The following is a 20,046-nucleotide window of genomic DNA, read 5'->3' on the forward strand; positions in this document are numbered from 1 at the left end:
ATGTATATATACACACATGTATATATACACAGACACACGTATATGTATACACACACATGTATATATACACTCACACATATATATACACACAGACATATATAAAAAGGCAGGCATATATATACACACACACAGACATATATATACAGACATATGTATATACACACCATATATATGTATACACACACACATATATATACATGCACACACATATATACACACATATGTATGTATATATATACATATGTATATATACAAACATGTATATATATACACAGACATATATATACACACAGCCATATATGCACACACATATGTATGTATACACACACATATGTATATATACACACATGTATATATATATATGCCCATACATATATATGTACAGACATATGTATGTATACATACATATGTATGTATACTCACATATATATAAATATAACATATGTATATACAGACATATGTATATATAGACACATGTATATATACACACATACATATATAAATTTACCATATGTATATACAGACATATGTATATATATACACATGTATATATACACATACATATATAAATATATCATATGTATATACAGACATATGTATATATACACCCATGTATATATACACAGACACACATATATATCCACACGTATATATGTATACACACACATGTACATACACACACACACATATATATACACACACATGTATATATACAGACTTATGTATATACACACCATACATATGTATACACAGACACACATATATATACATGCACAGACAGAGATATACACACATACATATATATACACACATATGAATGTATACACAGAAATATGTATATATACACACATGTATATATATACACAGACATATATATACACACACCGATATATGTACACAGATATGTATACATATGGACATATGTATGTATACACAGAAATATATATATTCACCATATGTATATACTCACATATGTATATATACACACACGTATATATACAGAGACACGCATATGTATCCACACACATATATGTATACACACACATGTATCTATACACTCACACATATATACACACACACACACACACATATATATACACACATATATATATATACAGACACACAGGGATATATACACACATACATATATATACACACATATATACACATATATATACACAGACATATATATACACATATACACATATACATATACACACATATATATTCCAATATGAATATATATGCACATAAATATACACACACATATTTATACACACCATATATATATACACACACAGACATATATATGCAGAGATTCATATATATACACACATGTGTATATATATATACACACATAGAGATACAGACTCATATTTATACACACCATATATATAGAGACACACACACACATATATATGCACTCACAGATATATATACACACATATGTATGTATACACATAGAGATACACACACATATTTATACACACCATATATATATACACACAGACATATATATGCAGACACACATAAATATACAGACGTATGTATATATATATACACATAGAGATACACAGAAATAGTTATATGCACTATATATATACACACAGACATATATATATTCACATACATATATATATACACACATATGCATATATGTACACATACAGATACACGCACTCACATATATATACACACACATATATATACACATATATATGCATACTATATATATACACAGACACACATATATATACACACATATATATACCTACATATGTATATATATACACATATAGATACATGCACTCACATATATGTATACACACACATATGTACAGACATATGTATATATACACACACTTATATATATACAGACACGGATGTATATGCACACACATATATGTATACACACAGAAATGTATATATACACACACACACATATATGTGCACAGATATATATGTGTACACTGACATATGTATATATACACAGAAACATATATACATACTCTCATATATATATATACACACAGATATATATACACATGCAGACATATATATACACACACAGATACATATATATATATTTATATATACCCACATGTACATACATATAGATATACAGACACATATGTATATACACACCCATATGTATATATATGGCCATATGTCTGTATACACACACATATATATATACACCATATGTATATACACACAGATGTATATATACACACATGTATATATACTCACACACACACATATACACACATATGTATATACACACCATGTATATGTATACACACACACGTATATAGACGCTTATACATATATCTACACACACACATATATATACACACATATGTATGGATAGACAGACATATGTATATATACACATATGCATATATACACACACATATATTTACACACACCCATATATATACACAGATATGTATATATACGCCCATATGTATGTATACCCACAAACATATATATACACCATATGTATATATACACATATGCATATATATACATATGTATATATACACAGTCAGACATATATAGTCACACACATATATGTATACACATAGAGGTATATATACAGTCACATATATATGTACACACATACACATATATATACATATTTTTGTATGGATACACAGACATATATATATACTCTATATGTATATATACACATATGTATACATACCCATATGTATATATATATAGACACATATGTATATCCACACACATTTATGTATACACACATATATGTATATATACCCTTATACATATAGAGACACAAGTACATATATATACACCTACGTATATATATACACACATACACATATATATACACACACACATATATATACACACATATGTATATATGCACCATATATATGTACACACACACACATATATATACATGCTCACATATGTATATAGTGACAGATATATATATACACACACATATATATACACCTATATGTATATACCCACCATATATATGTACACACATATACATATATATACCTGGTCACACATACATCTACACACAGCCATATATATACACACATATGTATATGTATGCCCACATGTATGTATACAGAGAAATATATATATTCACCATATGTATATATATACATATGTATATATACACATATGTATATATACACAGTCACTCATATATAGCCACACACATATATGTATACACAGACGTGCATATATACAGTCACATATATATATACAGACACATACATATGTATGTATCTAGAGACAGATATATATATACACCATATGTATAAACACACTTATGTATATAGACACACATGTATATATATGGAGACACACATATATATCTACACACATATATGTATTCACACATATATGTATATATATAGTTACACATATATAGCCAGACACATATATAAATACATACACATATATATACATACACACACATATATATACACACATGTATATGCACAACATATATATGTGTACACACAGACATATATATAGATGCTCACACATATCTATACACACAGAGATATATATACACACAGAGACATATATATACACATATGTATATACACACCATATATATGTACACACTCACACATATATATACATGCGTACACATATATATATACAGATATACATATAGACACACAGAGATATATACACACATTTGTATATAGACACCATATATATGTACACACACAGACATATATATCCATGCTCACACATATATATATGCACACATATATATATGCACACCCCCATATATCTACACACATATGTATATACACACCATATATATGTACACAGAGACACATATATATACATGGTCACACATGTATATACATATAAACATATATATACACACATATGTATGGATACACAGACATATGTATATATATACACAGAGGTACATATACACGCACACATATATATACACACACACATATATATACAGACATATGCATATATACGCCCATATGTATGTATACACACAAATATATATATATACACCATATGTATATATACATATATGTATATATACACATTCGTATATCTATACAGTCATACATATATAGCCACAGATATATATGTATACACACACGTGTATATATAGAGTGACATATATATATATACACACACAGATATATATGCACACATATGTATGTATACACACAGATATATATACACCATATGTATATACACACATATGTATATATATATACACACATGTATATACACAGAGACACACCTATACATCCACACACATATATGTATACACACACATATGTATATATACGATCACATATATATAGACACACACAGATATATATACACACACATATATATACACACATATATATATATGTACAGACAGATATATATACGCACAGACATATATATACACACATCTGTATGTACTCACCATATATATGTATACACACACACATATATATACATGCTCACACATATATATATCCACACATATATATATGCTGAGAAACGGAGGCCTGAGAAATCAATATGAATTTACCACAAGCTTCAGTTTATTCATTTACAGCATATAATGTCTATCGTAGTTAACTAACTCATGCCTATTCTGTAATCGTACAATAGTATTGGTTCTATAGTTCCACGGCCTAAGTTTGGCTACTCGCCTTTACATGTATCTACGTTTCCCTATAATGCCCGATTTCTGCCTATTTGTCGCCATGTAACGCATTCCGGACGGCTCCTACCATGTCCACGTGGAAGGAAAGTCACGGTGACCTTAGATCGCCGATTGGACGAAGGTATGTCACGAATAGTCGGCGGAATATGGCTATTGTGAAGAAGCGGCTCGTTAATAAGCAATGTATGTCCATCTGCGTGTCCCTTCTCTAGAAGCCAGCTTTCGACATACATATACACAGACACACCTATATACACAGATATGTATATACACACCATATATATGTACATACAGACATATATATACACGCTTACACATATATATACAGACACACATATATATACATATATATGTAGGGATACACACAGATATGTATATATACACAGACGTACATATACACACTGACATATATCTACACATACCCATATATATACACAGACATTTGTTTATATACGCCCATATGTATGTATATTCAGGAATATATATATACAGCATATGTATACACACAGATATGTATATATACACATAGGTATATATACACAGTCAGACATATATAGCCATACACCTATATGTATAGACATCCATGTATATATACAGTCACATATATATATATATACACACAGATACATATATATACACACATATGTTGGGATACACACATATATGCATATATACATACACGTAAATATACACTCACATATATATACACACACCCATATATATACAGACATATGTATATATACGGCTATATGTTTGTCTACACAGAAGTATATATATACACCATATGTATATACACACATTTGTATATATACACACACGTGTATATACACAGACACACATATATAGCCTCACACATATATGTATACACACACATGTATATATACACTGACACATATCTATACAGAGACACATATATATACACACATATATATATATACACACGCACAGATATATATACGCAGACACAAATATATATGCACACATATACACAGAGATATATACACACACATATATGTGTATACAAACAGATATGTATATATACACACACACATATACAGACATATACACAGATACATATATATATACACAGCTCTGTATATACAGACATATATATACACACATATATTTATAGACATATATTTATATATACACACATATAGATACACACAGATATATATACACACAGATATATATATATACAGACATATAAATGCACACATGTAATTATACACGTATATGTATATATACATATATAGATACACACACATGTATGTACACACACATATATATATACACATTCACATATATATACACACATTTTTATATATATACACATATAGATATTGATACATAATTATACACAGCATATATATATATATATATACACACATATATATGCATACCCACATATATACTCACACATATGTATATATATACACCTATAGATACACACACATATTTATACACACCATATATATACAGTCACAGACATATATATGCATACACACATAAATATTCACATATCTGTGTATAGATATACATATAGATACAGACACATATTTATACACACCATATATATACACACCCACTCCTATATATGCACAGACATATATATACACACATATGTATATATATACAGATATAGATACACACACATAAATATACACACCATATATATACAGTCACAGACATATATATGCATACACACATAAATATTCACATATCTGTGTATAGATATACATATAGATACAGACACATATTTATACACACCATATATATACACACCCACTCCTATATATGCACAGACATATATATACACACATATGTATATATATACAGATATAGATACACACACATAAATATACACACCATATATATATGCACAGACACACACAGACATATATATGCACAGACACATATATATATACATATATGTATATAGATATATACAGATACACACATATATTTATACACGCCATATATATATACACACACCTACTCATATATATGCATACACAGAGATATATACACAGAAATGTATATATATAGACATACACATACACACACACACATATTTATATACACCATATGTATATATACACACACACACATACATATGCAGACACACATATATATACAGACATATGTATATATATACTCATACAGATACACAGAAATATTTATACACACCATATATATATACACACATGTATATATATCCACTCACACATATATATACACACATATGTATAAATATACACATATAGATACACACACATATTTATATACACCATATATATATACACACACATATATATACAGAAATGTATATATATACACATACAGGTAGGCAGACTTATTTATACGCAGCACATATATACACACACCTACACATGTTTATGCACATACATATATATATACACACACATATGTATATATATACACATAGAGATACACAGACATATTTATACACAGCATATATATATATACACAGACATATATATACAGACATATATATGCAGTCATATGTCTATAAACACTCATATGTATATATGCACACATGTATATATACACAGACATACAGAATATGCACACATATATATGTATAGACATACATGTATATACACAGAGACATATATATATACAGACACATATACACACATATATATCCACACACATATGTATATATACACACATGTGTATATATACCCACACCTACATATACAGACATATATATATACACACACATATATATACAGATGTATATAGACAGATATATATATACAGATGTATATAGACACATATATATACACCCCCATATGTATATAAATAGAAACATATTTATAGAAAGACATATATATAGACATATATACATTCCCTCATATGCATATAGAGACATAGGTATATATACAGACATATGTATATATACAGACACACATATATATACACACATATATATATACACATATGTATTTATATACACATATATATATACACACAGTCACATAGATATACCCATACTCCTATATATACACTCACATATATGTACGCACACATATATACACACCATATATATATACACACAGTCACATAGATATACCCACACTCATATATATACACACACATATATGTACGCACACACATATACACACCATATATATATATACACACACTCATATATATAGTCACACACAGCTATGTACACACGTATGTATATATACACACACATATGTGTGTATATACACATATGTATATATACAGACATGTTGTGTATACACACGTATATATACACATGTATGTATACACCTATGTAAATATACCCACACGTATCTATACATCGACATATATATACCCACAGACATATATATATACACACAGACATGTTTATATACACACAGACATATATACACACAGAGACATCCATATACAGACACCTACATATATATACACATACACCTATATAGACACACATATATGTACACATATATATATAGCCACACATATGTTTATACATACAGATATGTATATATACACACATATGTATATATATAGAGACACAGATATACACAGATATACATATACACACATTCACACAGACACATACATATACCCTGCGTTTCATTTGTGGGGCACTTTCTGCGTCGAGGCGCCGAATCGGTAGCCGAGGGAGGAGATGAGCATGGGGGACAGAGTGGCAAGGTGTTCAGAGAGCATATGCAAAGGGAAGGCCCAAGCCACCCAATTGTGAGAAGGTGAGCCAGGTAGGCAGCAGGCTTGAGGGAGTGGTGTGTAGTAAGTGGCTAGGAGGGAGAGGGTGGAAGGTGGTGGCTGAGCAGCAGGAGCGGCTGTTTGTTGTGTTTGATCCGCTTTTCTAAAATGAGTCCCGTGCTGTAATAGCCAATCCGTGAGAAGAAAGCGCACGGAGTCAGACATGAGAGGCATCCGGGCCCGACCACGGCACCGGTAGGGAGAGGAGCAGACGGGCAAAGCGGTGGGAGATTGATTTGACATGGGAGAGAGGTGTCCAGCTGTCAGTTAGCCATGGTGTTGGAAGAGGTTTGTGGCTTGCTGGAGGCCAGATGCAGGTGTTTGAGATGATTGCTAAATTTCCTTTGTCTTTCAGAGTGGTATCCTTAAGCGATTGGTTGCAGGGAAGTAATGATGGCACTAAGTGGCACGTGGAAGAAATGTTGAGGGAGTAAAGGTGGGAATGGAAAGGTGAAGGATGTGAGAGGTGAGGTTTTGTTGTTGTGAGCGTGAGGGGTGAAAGGTCCAAGTGTCTTAGGAAGGGATCGGTGTGGTAAATGAAGAAGCGTCAGCGTGGCTTGAACGGCGCAAGCAAGGAGCTGCGACGGTGGCGTAAGCAAGGCGGCAAGGGTTTAGAGAGAGTATGTGAGTTTTGTAGAAGGCAAGAGGTGCATAAATGCAGTGTTTTGCAAAGTTTGGGAAGAGGGTTTGTTTGTTGTTATTCTTTGTGTGTTTGAGTTGGTGAATGTATGTGCAGTGTATTTGGCTGTCTGTGTGTGTGTGTGTGAGTGAGATGTGGTAAGGCATGAAAGAAGGCAGAGTTTGAGAAGAGAAGGAAATGTGAGTAAAGAAGTATTTATTTTTTGGGATGGAGAGAGTTTGAAGGTGAAGTGTTTGTTAGTGCGTTGTAGGTGGAAAAAGTAATTTTTGGCACCTTGGTGCCCTCAGCCACGCCCCCCGGCACCAGGTGCCGCCCGCCGATTTTCGGCGCGCGCCGCGCGCTGCCGCGCGCGGCGCGGTGGATGCGGGGGGACACCCCGGGAGGCCCCTTCCGGGCGGCGTCATCCCCCCCCACTGCGGGGAGCTGCAGCGGCAGCCCCCCCCCTGCGGCGGGCCCACCTGGGCTGCCCCCCCTCGCGGGGGGGCCCGCCTGTGTCGCCCCACCTTCTGGCACAGGTGCCTCAGTTACGTTCCAGTGGGGGTAGGCGGGCCCGGCGGGCTCCCGGACTATGCGGCCGTGACGTGCCTAGCACACGCACGGGGTAGCCCGCGGTGGGATTCGAACCCCTGACGTGCAGAGATCCGGCTTAAGGCCATACCCACCGAGCCAGAGTGGCTCCTTAATTTTAAATCCTTTTTTTGGGGGCATATCCTTTTCGCCGCACAATGACGTCAACAAAGCCCTGCCCACTTCCCCGCCCCCGATTCTGCGTCCGTCACGGTACTCCACCCACTGCTCCGCCTGTCGTCCCTCCCTCGGCCCCGCCCCTGTCGGCGCCCTGCCCGGGACAAAGCCACGCCTCCGGTGGTCTCCACACCCCGCCCCTCGACGTCACGGGGCTCGGCACACAGCCACGGCCCTGCCGCTCCCCCTACCCCGCCCAAGAGCCCGCCCCTCGGTGCCCCCTCAGTCCGCCCTAAGCTACGCCTGTCTCCGCCCGCCCGTCGCTATGGCAACAGGGGAGCCGTTGCTTCTTTAGCGTTTTACTTTTTTCCCCATTTTTGGAGCTCCTTTGCTAGAGAATTTTCCTAAGGTTCAGTGCATGGTTTTTACATGCTTTCCTTCAACTGTATTAGCACAAATTACCATTCTCTCAAATCTTACTGGGTCTTTTAATCACTTTTTGAAAGCACCATTTATGATTCTTGAAAACCAAAACACATTTTGGGGGATACTGCAGCACTAGCATATATACAGTTGTTTCTCCCAACTACGTCCATTTTGCTTATCTCATTGTACAGTATTTCCTAGGGGCTTCTACTGTGTATCGCTGGGGTTTTTTCCCTTGTTTCGTGCCTGCATTCACTTCTGTGTGCATGTCTTACCCCATCCTGTGCTTTTGCAGGGATCACTTCTGCAGTCTTGGGGGTTTTTTTTCCACCTCTACACTACTGCCACGTGTTTACTAGTGTCCCCCAATCTGCAGAAAAAAATGGAAAAACTCTGCAACAACATTTTCATGTTACACACTCAAGGCATGACTTTATTTTGTGCCCAGCACGTACCACAGCAATCATCTCATCCCCCCATAGCCCGGGTGTGCAGAGACAACCATTCCAGAATACAGAGCTTTTACTCCGTTTCTCAGATAGTGCATACAGTAAAAGCCAATAGGAAAGCATTGCCTCAGTGTTCATTAGTCCAAAGTGGAGCAAACTCCCCATATTCGGTGTCTCGTTGCACTCCAATGTCCTTGTCTGTCACGCTTATGACATTCTTCACTTGTTTTTAGCAGTCATTTTTCTGGGCCTGGATGTCTTCAGCCCTGCTGCAGGTGCTCTGGCCTAGCTGCTTGTCATATCCATCCTGTCTTGTTGAGAACCACATGTTCCTGCTGGATGTTCTGTTCACAGTGCTTGTCTTTCTGCTTATCTTTGGGGGTCAATCCCAAGCTCTTGCTATGCTGAATTCACCAGGCCTCATGTGGCACAACATCGCCCTGGAAGAAACCAAACATTTCTTTTCCCAGGGGAAACCCAAACCAAACCTTTGACTACAGTGACACAATATTTTTAACCTGATGATACATTTTGCAACAGTAGCAGTCAGTCATAATAATTTTCCTTCAGCAGCCTTTCATGTCATTTTGTTTTCTATATCTTTTGGAACAGAACAGATGCCATCTTTCCCTTCTCTACGCATGCCACATCACCACAATATCCTCGCCGGGATAGGCAACTCCAGCAGCGGCGAAACCCCACCATCTGGAAGAGAACACGACACACGTGTCAGTCATTTCCGCACGGCTCCGCACATGTGCTAGTCTGAGTGCCCGATGCCACGTCCTCCTGGGCCTCCTACCCACCAGCCGCCTGTTGAAGTCGTGACACAGCGGAGGGTTTCAGGCCTGCTCAGCCACAGCGACACTTAAAAGTTTCACAGTATTCTACAAATTCTCAATCAGGTGCACTATCTCTTACCCACCCATGTCATCCCACCGCAACCACCCAGTCTAATACCTTCTAATCCATCTCCAGGGCTTCTTCACACTTGCCTGCAGCAAAGGCTGTCTAACAGTGCATGCACTCCATACTGTGCAGAGTTGCAATTCCCCTCCAGGGACGGTCATCACACACTCGGCATTCTTCTTCACCCAAACATTCCTATCTCACTCCATCCACAAGTTTCTCTGAAGACACATACTTTGTATTGACATTCAGCCAGCTGCTGATTACGTCCAGGCAAAGTTCTTATGAAGTCATCTCAGCTTCTGCGAGAGGTGTGTACGCACAGAGGCCAAAGCTCGTGGCTGCACTCCAAGTCGTCCGAGCCTCAGCACGCAGCAGGCCGAGAGGATACGCTTGCGGGAAGCAGGTTTGTACCCACCGTCCCCCCGCTCAGGGGGGAACGGGAGGCCTTTGCCTACATGCGGTCACCTCTGCTCGCAGGCCATAAACATCTACCCTCCGTGGCCCACGTGTGCAAACCTGAACCCACTGTCACATGCTATAACCATGCCATTTTCATGTCACAGTTACCTTACAGGGTCTTTCAATGCCTTTGACATGCTGTGCAGTGCTAGGCCTTTCACTGCAGCATGGCATATATATCCATACAGCTGCAGCGTGCTGCAAGATGCTGAGGCTGCTTTGCCAGGGGGACAGGCCTGGCCATGGGCCCATGACTTCAGCCTATGTTAACCCACCTCAGGATGCCCCTGGGACGCATGGACCGCTGCTATTGCTTTGTCCCTGTTTGTTCCTGTGGCCCTATGTGTCCTTCCACTCCTCTTTTTCTCTCTGTCTCTCCTTGTGTCCGTCATAGCTAGGAACAGATGCCACTCACAGCACACACCGTGTGAGGGTCTCCTTTGCACATCCATTCCTTCCCAGGTATTTCTAGAGAACGTCCCAAGTTCCATCCTAAACGCTACCTTGACACAAGAGGGTGCTGTAGGAGTGGACTCCTGTCACTTCCAGTCTGCCGTCTTGCATCTCAAAGCCATTGCCTACATAGCACCCTTTGTGCTCAGAATTGCACTTCTTTCCAACACCCATGTCCCACGTCTTACACGCGGCACTGACAACTCACAGGTCTCACAATTATTGCACCGAGCCTGTAAACACGACCTGCACAACTCTCCCTATGTGCACCCACTATCACTTTGTAGTTTTCCCTCTCTCTATCAAAACTATGCCTGAACAGGTGCCCAGATTCCAACTGCTCCGTGCTGGCTTCTCAGTAATACATGCCTCCTGCTCTGGCAAGTGCAACACTTTTGAAACATGACACATACCTTCTCATACCAGCATACTTAGCACAGCCAGAGTTGCACGCTCCCCCAGGACAGATTCTTCTCCATTTCTGCCTTGACCCTCACACCAGTGCCAGCCCACGGGGCTCCACATGGATGCAGTGTCCTTGCAATACAGGCAACCCTGAGAAACACACAAAGACTGTTGCTGCAGCCTGTACATCCCTGCACGTTCCTTGTCACCGAGACCCTTCAAGGCACATTCTTTCCTACAGCTTTTGCAAGCCTCTTCAACAATCCATAACCTCCTCACCGTCTCCTTCTATGTCCATTCACCTACTTCATCCTTCTCACCAGCCCACTGCCAGGCTCTCTTGTTCCATACTCCTCCTACTTCCTGACCCAAACCTCCACGTCCAATTCTATTCCAGGGAGGGTTATCATGTACTCATCATTCTTCTTCAGCAAAACATTCATATACACTTGTATCCACCAGTCTCCCTCAAGACAGCTACTTTGCACTGCCTGACCGACTGACCGACTGAAAGTCAGCCAGCCAGCCAGCCAGCCAGCCAGCCAGCCAGCCAGCCAGCCAGCCAGCTACCTACCTACCTACCTACCTACCTACCTAGCTGATGACATCCAGGGAAAATTTTTCCTCATTCATCTCACTTTCTGGAAGATGTCAAACCCTGCAGCTGTACTCCAAATGTTCCAAGCTTCAGCATGCACCTAGCAAGGAGGATATGCATTGTACCCACTGTCCCCCAGCTCAGGGGGGAACGGGAGGCCTCTGCCTACATGCTGTCACCTCTGCTCGAAGGCCATAAACATGGCCTCCTTGGCCCACCTGTGCAAACCCTCATCCAGCCCCATGTGCCATAAAGAAAACATTTTCATGTCACAGTTACCTTACAGGGCCTTTCAATGCATTCCACATGCTTTACAGTGCAGCAATGCATGTATATGCACACATCTGGAGCCAGCTGTAAGATGCTGACGCTGCTTTGCCAGGGGGACAGGCCTGGCCATCAGCCCATGACTTCAGTCTATATTAACTCACCTCAGGATGCCCCTGGCACCCTATGGACCGCTCCTATTGCTGTGTCCCTGTTCGTTCCTGTGGCCCTACCTGTCCCTCCTCTCCTCTTTTTCCCTTCCTCTCTGTCCTTGTGTGTTTCAAACCTAAGACCAGATGCCAGTGACAGGACACACCGTGGGAGGGTCTGCTTTGCACATCCATTCCTTCCCAGGTATTTCTAGAGAACGTCCCAAGTTCCATCCTAAACAGTACCTCGACACCAGAGGGCGCTGTAGGAGTGGATTTCCATCCCTTTTGGGCCTGCCGTCCTGCATTTTAAAGCCGTTGCCTTTGTAGCACCCTTTCTGCTCAGAACTGCAATTCTTTGCAACACCCACGTCTTACACATGTCTTACCGTGTCTTACACATGCCACTTACACCTGACAGGTGTCACAATTACTGCAGCGAGCCTGTAAACACGACCTGTACAAGTCTCCCCATGTGCATACAGTATCCCTCTCCCTATGTGCACACAGTATCTCTTTGTAGTTTTCTCTTTCACTCTCAAATCTATGCCTGAGCATGTAGCAAAATTCAAGTGCTCCATGCTTGCTTCTCAGCAATGCATGCCTCCTGCTGTGGTAAGTGCAACACTTTTGAAACGTGACACATACCTTCTCATATCAGCATACTTAGGACAGCCAGAGCTGCATGCTCCCCGAGGACAGATTCTTCTCCATTTCAGCCTTGACACTCAAACCACGTGCCAGCCCATGGAGCTCCACACGGATGTAGTGCCCTTGTCATACAGGGAACCTGGTGAAACACAGAAATACTGTTGCTGCAACCTGTACATCTCTGCTTGTTCCCTGTTACAGAGACACTTCAAGGTACCTTCTTTCCTCCAGCCTTTGCAACACTTCTCTACCATCCATAACCCCCTCAGTGCCTCCTTCTAAGCCCATTCACCTACTTCATCCTTGTCACTTACCTGCTCCCAGGCTTTCTTGTTCTATACTCCTCCTACTTCCTGACCCAAACCTCCATGTACCATTCCATTCCAGGGAGGGTTATCATGTACTCATCATTCTTCTTCAGCAAAACATTCATATACACCTCTATTTACCAGTCTCCCTTAAGACAGCTCCTTTGCTGTGACTGACTGACTGACTGACTGACTGACAGACTGACTGACTGACTGACAGCCAGCCAGCCTGCCAGCCAGCCAACCAACCAACCAGCCAGCCAGCTAGCTAGCTAGCTAGCTAGCTAGGTAGGTAGCCAGCCAGCCAGCCAGCCAGCCAGCCAGCCAGCTAGCTAGCTAGGTAGCCAGCCAGCCAGCCAGCCAGCCAGCCAGCCAGCCAGCCAGCCAGCTAGCTAGCTATCTGATCAAATCCAGGGAAATTATTCCTCAGTCATCTCACCTTCTGCAAGAGGTCAAAGCCTGCAGCTGCACTCCAAGCTGTGGAAGCCTCAGCATGCAGCAGGTCCAGAGGATACCCTTGCAGGAAGCAGGTTAGTACCCACTGTCCCCCAGGACAGGGGGGAACGGGAGGCCTTTGCCTACATGCTGTCATCTGTGCTTACAGGCCATAAACATCTACCCTCTGTGGCCCACGTGTGCAAATCCCCATCCAGCCCCACGTGCCATAACCATACCATTTTCATGTCACAGTTACCTTACAGGGTGTTTCAATGCATTCCACATGCTCTGCAGTGCTAGGCCTTGCACCGCAGCAATGCATGTATATCCACACATCTGGAGCCTGCTGCAAGACGCTGCCCCTGCTTTGCCAGGGGGACAGGCCTGGCCATCGACCCATGACTTCAGGCTACATTAAGCCACCTCAGGATGGCCCCGGGACCTGTGGATCGCTCACACTGCTTTGTCCATGTTTGTTCCTGTGGCCCTACCTGTCCCTCCCCTCTTCTTTTTCTCTTCCTCTCTGTCCTTGTCTCTTTCAAACCTAAGGGCAGTTGCCAGTGACAGGATACAACCTGCCAGGGTCTCCTGTGCACATCCATTCCTTCCCAGGTATTTGTAGAGAACGTCCCAAGTTCCATCAGAAACACTACCTCGACACCAGAGGGCGCTGTAGGAGTGGATTTCCATCACTTTTGGGCCTGCCGTCCTGCATTTCAAAGCCATTGCCTTTGTAGCACCCTTTTTGCTCAGAACTGCAATTCTTTGCAACATCGACCTCCTAGACATGTCTTACTGTGTCTTGCACATGCCACTTACACCTCACAAGTGTCACAATTACTGCACCGAGCCTGTAAACATGACCCGTACAACTCTCCCTATGTGCATACAGTATCACTCTCCCTATGTGCACACAGTATCTCTTTGTACTTTTCTCTTTCACTGTGAAATCTATGCCTGAACATGTAGCAAAATTCAAGTGTTCCATGCTTGCTTCTCAGCAATGCATGCCTCCTGCTGTGGCAAGTGCAACACTTTTATAACGTGACACATACCTTCTCATATCAGCATACTTTGGAAAGCCAGAGCTGCATGCTTCCCCAGGACAGATTCTTCTCCATTTCTGCCTTGATACTCAAACCACGTGCCAGCCCATGGAGCTCCACATGGATGTAGTGCCCTTGTCATACAGGCAACCTGGTGAAACACAGAAATACTGTTACTGCAACCTGTACATCCCTGCATGTTCCCTGTCACCGAGACAGTTCAAGACACGTTCTTTCCTCCAGCTTTTGCAAGCCTCTTCTACAATCCATAACCCAATCCGTGCCTTCTTCTAAGCCCATTCACCTACTTCATCCTTGTCACTTACCTGCTCCCAGGCTTTCTTGTTCCATACTCCTCCTACTTCCTGACCGAAACCTCCACGTAGCATTCCATTCCAGGGAGGGTTATCACGTACTCATCATTCTTCTTCAGCAAAACATTCATATACACCTCTATTCACCAGTCTCCCTTAAGACAGCTCCTTTGCTGTGACTGACTGACTGACTGACTGACAGCCAGCCAGCCAGCCAGCCAGCCACCCACCCACCCACCCAGCCAGCCAGCTACCCACCCAGCCAGCCAGCTATCTACCTACCTACCTACCTACCTACCTACCTAGCTACCTACCTACCTAGCTACCTACCTACCTACCTACCTACCTAGCTGATCACATCCAGGGAAAATTTTTTTCTCATTCATCTCACTTTCTGGAAGATGTCAAACCCTGCAGCTGTACTCCAAATGTTCCAAGCTTCAGCATGCACCTAGCAAGGAGGATATGCTTGCAGGAAGTAGGTTTGTACCCACTGTCCCCCAGCTCAGGGGGGAACGGGAGGCCTCTGCCTACATGCTGTCACCTCTTCTCGAAGGCCATAAACATGGCCTCCTTAGCCCACCTGTGCAAACCCTCATCCAGCCCCACGTGCCATAAAGAAAACATTTTCATGTCACAGTTACCTTACAGGGCCTTTCAATGCATTCCACATGCTTTACAGTGCAGCAATGCATGTATATCCACACATCTGGAGCCTGCTGTAAGATGCTGACGCTGCTTTGCCAGGGGGACAGGCCTGGCCATCGGCCCATGACTTCAGTCTATATTAACTCACCTCAGGATGCCCCTGGCACCCTATGGACCGCTCCTATTGCTGTGTCCCTGTTTGTTCCTGTGGCCCTACCTGTCCCTCCTGTCCTCTTTTTCCCTTCCTCTCTGTCCTTGTGTGTTTCAAACCTAAGACCAGATGCCAGTGACAGGACACACCGTGGGAGGGTCTGCTTTGCACATCCATTACTTCCCAGGTATTTCTAGAGAACGTCCCAAGTTCCATCCTAAACAGTACCTCGACACCAGAGGGCGCTGTAGGAGTGGATTTCCATCACTTTTGGGCCTGCCGTCCTGCATTTCAAAGCCGTTGCCTTTCTAGCACCCTTTGTGCTCAGAACTGCAATTCTTTGCAACACCCACGTCTTACACATGTCTTACCGTGTCTTACACATGCCACTTACACCTTCCAGGTCTCACAATCATTGCACCGAGCCTGTAAACACGACTTGTACACCTCTCCCTATGTGCATACAGTATCCCTCTCCCTATGTGCACACAGTATCTCTTTGTACTTTTCTCTTTCACTGTGAAATCTATGCCTGAACATGTAGCAAATTTCAACTGCTCCATGCTTGCTTCTCAGGAATACATGCCTCCTGCTGTGGCAAGTGCAACACTTTTGAAACGTGACACATACCTTCTCATATCAGCATACTTAGGACAGCCAGAGCTGCATGCTCCCCGAGGACAGATTCTTCTCCATTTCAGCCTTCACACTCAAACCACGTGCCAGCCCATGGAGCTCCACATGCATGTAGTGCCCTTGTCATACAGGCAACCTGGTGAAACACAGAAATACTGTTGCTGCAACCTGTACATCTCTGCTTGTTCCCTGTTACAGAGACACTTCAAGGTACCTTCTTTCCTCCAGCTTTTGCAACACTTGTCTACCATCCATAACCCCCTCAGTGCCTCCTTCTATGCCCATTCACCTACTTCATCCTTGTCACCAACCCACTGCCAGGCTTTCCTGTTCCATACTCCTCCTACTTCCTGACCCAAAAATCCACGTAGCATTCCATTCCAGGGAGGGTTATCACATAGTCATCATTCGTCTTCACCTAAGCATTCATATACACCTGTATCCACCAGTCTTCCTCAAGACAGCTACTTGGCACTTACTCACTCACGGACTGACAGTGAGCCAGCCACCTAGCTAGCTAGCTAGCTAGCTAGCTGATCACATCTAGGGAAAATCATTCCTCAGTCATGTCACCTTCTGCGAGAGGTCCAAGCCTGGAGCTGCACTCCAAATGGTCCAAGCTTCAGTGTGCACAGAGCAAAGAGGATATGCTTGCAGGAAGTAGGTTAGTACCCACTGTCCCCCAGCTCAGGGGGGAACAGGAGGCCTTTGCCTACATGCTGTCATGTCTGCTGCCAGGCCATAAATATCTACCCTCCTTGGCCCACCCGTGCAAATCCTCATCCAGCCCCACATGCCATAACCATACCATTTTCATGTCACAGTTACCTTACAGGGTGTTTCAATGCATTCCACACGCTGTGCAGTGCTAGGCCTTGCACCGCAGCAATGCATGTATATCCACACATCTGGAGCCTGCGGCAAGACGCTGCCCCTGCTTTGCCAGGGGGACAGGCCTGGCCATCGACCCATGACTTCAGGCTATATTAAGCCACCTCGGGATGGCCCCGGGACCTATGGACCGCTCACATTGCTTTGTCCCTGTTTGTTCCTGTGGCTCGACCTGTCCCTCCTCTCTTGTTTTTCTCTTCCTCTCTGTCCTTGTGTCTTTCAAACCTAAGACCAGATGCCAGTGACAGGACACAGCGTGTGAGCATCTCCTTTGCACATCCATTCCTTCCCAGGTATTTGTAGAGAATGTCCCAAGTTCCATCCTAAACAGTACCTCGACACCAGAGGGCGCTGTAGGAGTGGATTTCCATCACTTTTGGGCCTGCCGTCCTGCATTTCAAAGCCATTGCCTTCGTAGCACCCTTTGTGCTCAGAACTGCAATTCTTTGCAACTTAGACCTCCTAGACATGTCTTACTGTGTCTTACACATGCCACTCACACCGCACAGGTCTCACAATTACTGCAGTGAGCCTGTAAACACGACCTGTACAACTCTCCCTATGTGCATACAGTATCCCTCCCCCTATGTGCACACAGTATCTCTTTGTACTTTTCTCTTTCACTGTCCAATCTATGCCTGAACATGTAGCAAAATTCAACTGCTCTATGCTTGCTACTCAGGAATACATGCCTCCTGCTCTGGCAAGTGCAACACTTTTGAAATGTGATACATACCTTCTCATATCAGCATACTTAGGACAGCCAGAGCTACATGCTCCCCGAGGACAGATTCTTTGCCATTTCCGCCTTGACAATCACACCGAGTGGCAGCCCATGGAGCTCCACATGGATGTAGTGTCCTTGCAATACAGGCAACCCTGTGAAACACAGAAAGGCTGTTACTGCAACCTGTACATCCCTGCGCGTTCCTTGTCACCGAGACAGTTCAAGACATGTTCTTTCCTACAGCTTTTGCAAGCCTCTTCTACAATGCATAACCCCATCAGTGCCTTCTTCTAAGCCCATGCAGCTACTTCATCCTTCTCACTTACCTGCTCC

At 41.7% G+C, this 20,046-nt stretch overlaps 1 protein-coding gene and 1 long non-coding RNA gene across 36 annotated transcripts in view; one reads left to right on the forward strand and one right to left on the reverse strand.

Annotated features, from left to right (window-relative positions):
- LOC146422091 (uncharacterized) overlaps positions 1–20,046 on the reverse strand; it is a 247,751-nt gene that overhangs the window by 47,474 nt on the left and 180,231 nt on the right. The window contains exon 1 of one of the 4 annotated variants that reach the window (XR_014848358.1): positions 12,898–12,970. The exons of the other annotated variants lie outside the window; for them this stretch is intronic. This is a non-coding gene — a long non-coding RNA (uncharacterized LOC146422091). Of the gene's footprint in view, positions 1–12,897; positions 12,971–20,046 lie in introns of those variants that run through there. 4 annotated transcript variants of the gene reach the window in all.
- Positions 1–20,046, forward strand: part of LOC146422092 (uncharacterized) — a 540,861-nt gene that overhangs the window by 22,288 nt on the left and 498,527 nt on the right. The window lies entirely within an intron of this gene.

This window comes from Lichenostomus cassidix, unplaced genomic scaffold (genome assembly GCF_008360975.1).
Source record: "Lichenostomus cassidix isolate B80296 unplaced genomic scaffold, HeHo_3.0 HiC_scaffold_47, whole genome shotgun sequence".
NCBI classification, from domain to species: Eukaryota; Metazoa; Chordata; class Aves; order Passeriformes; family Meliphagidae; genus Lichenostomus; species Lichenostomus cassidix.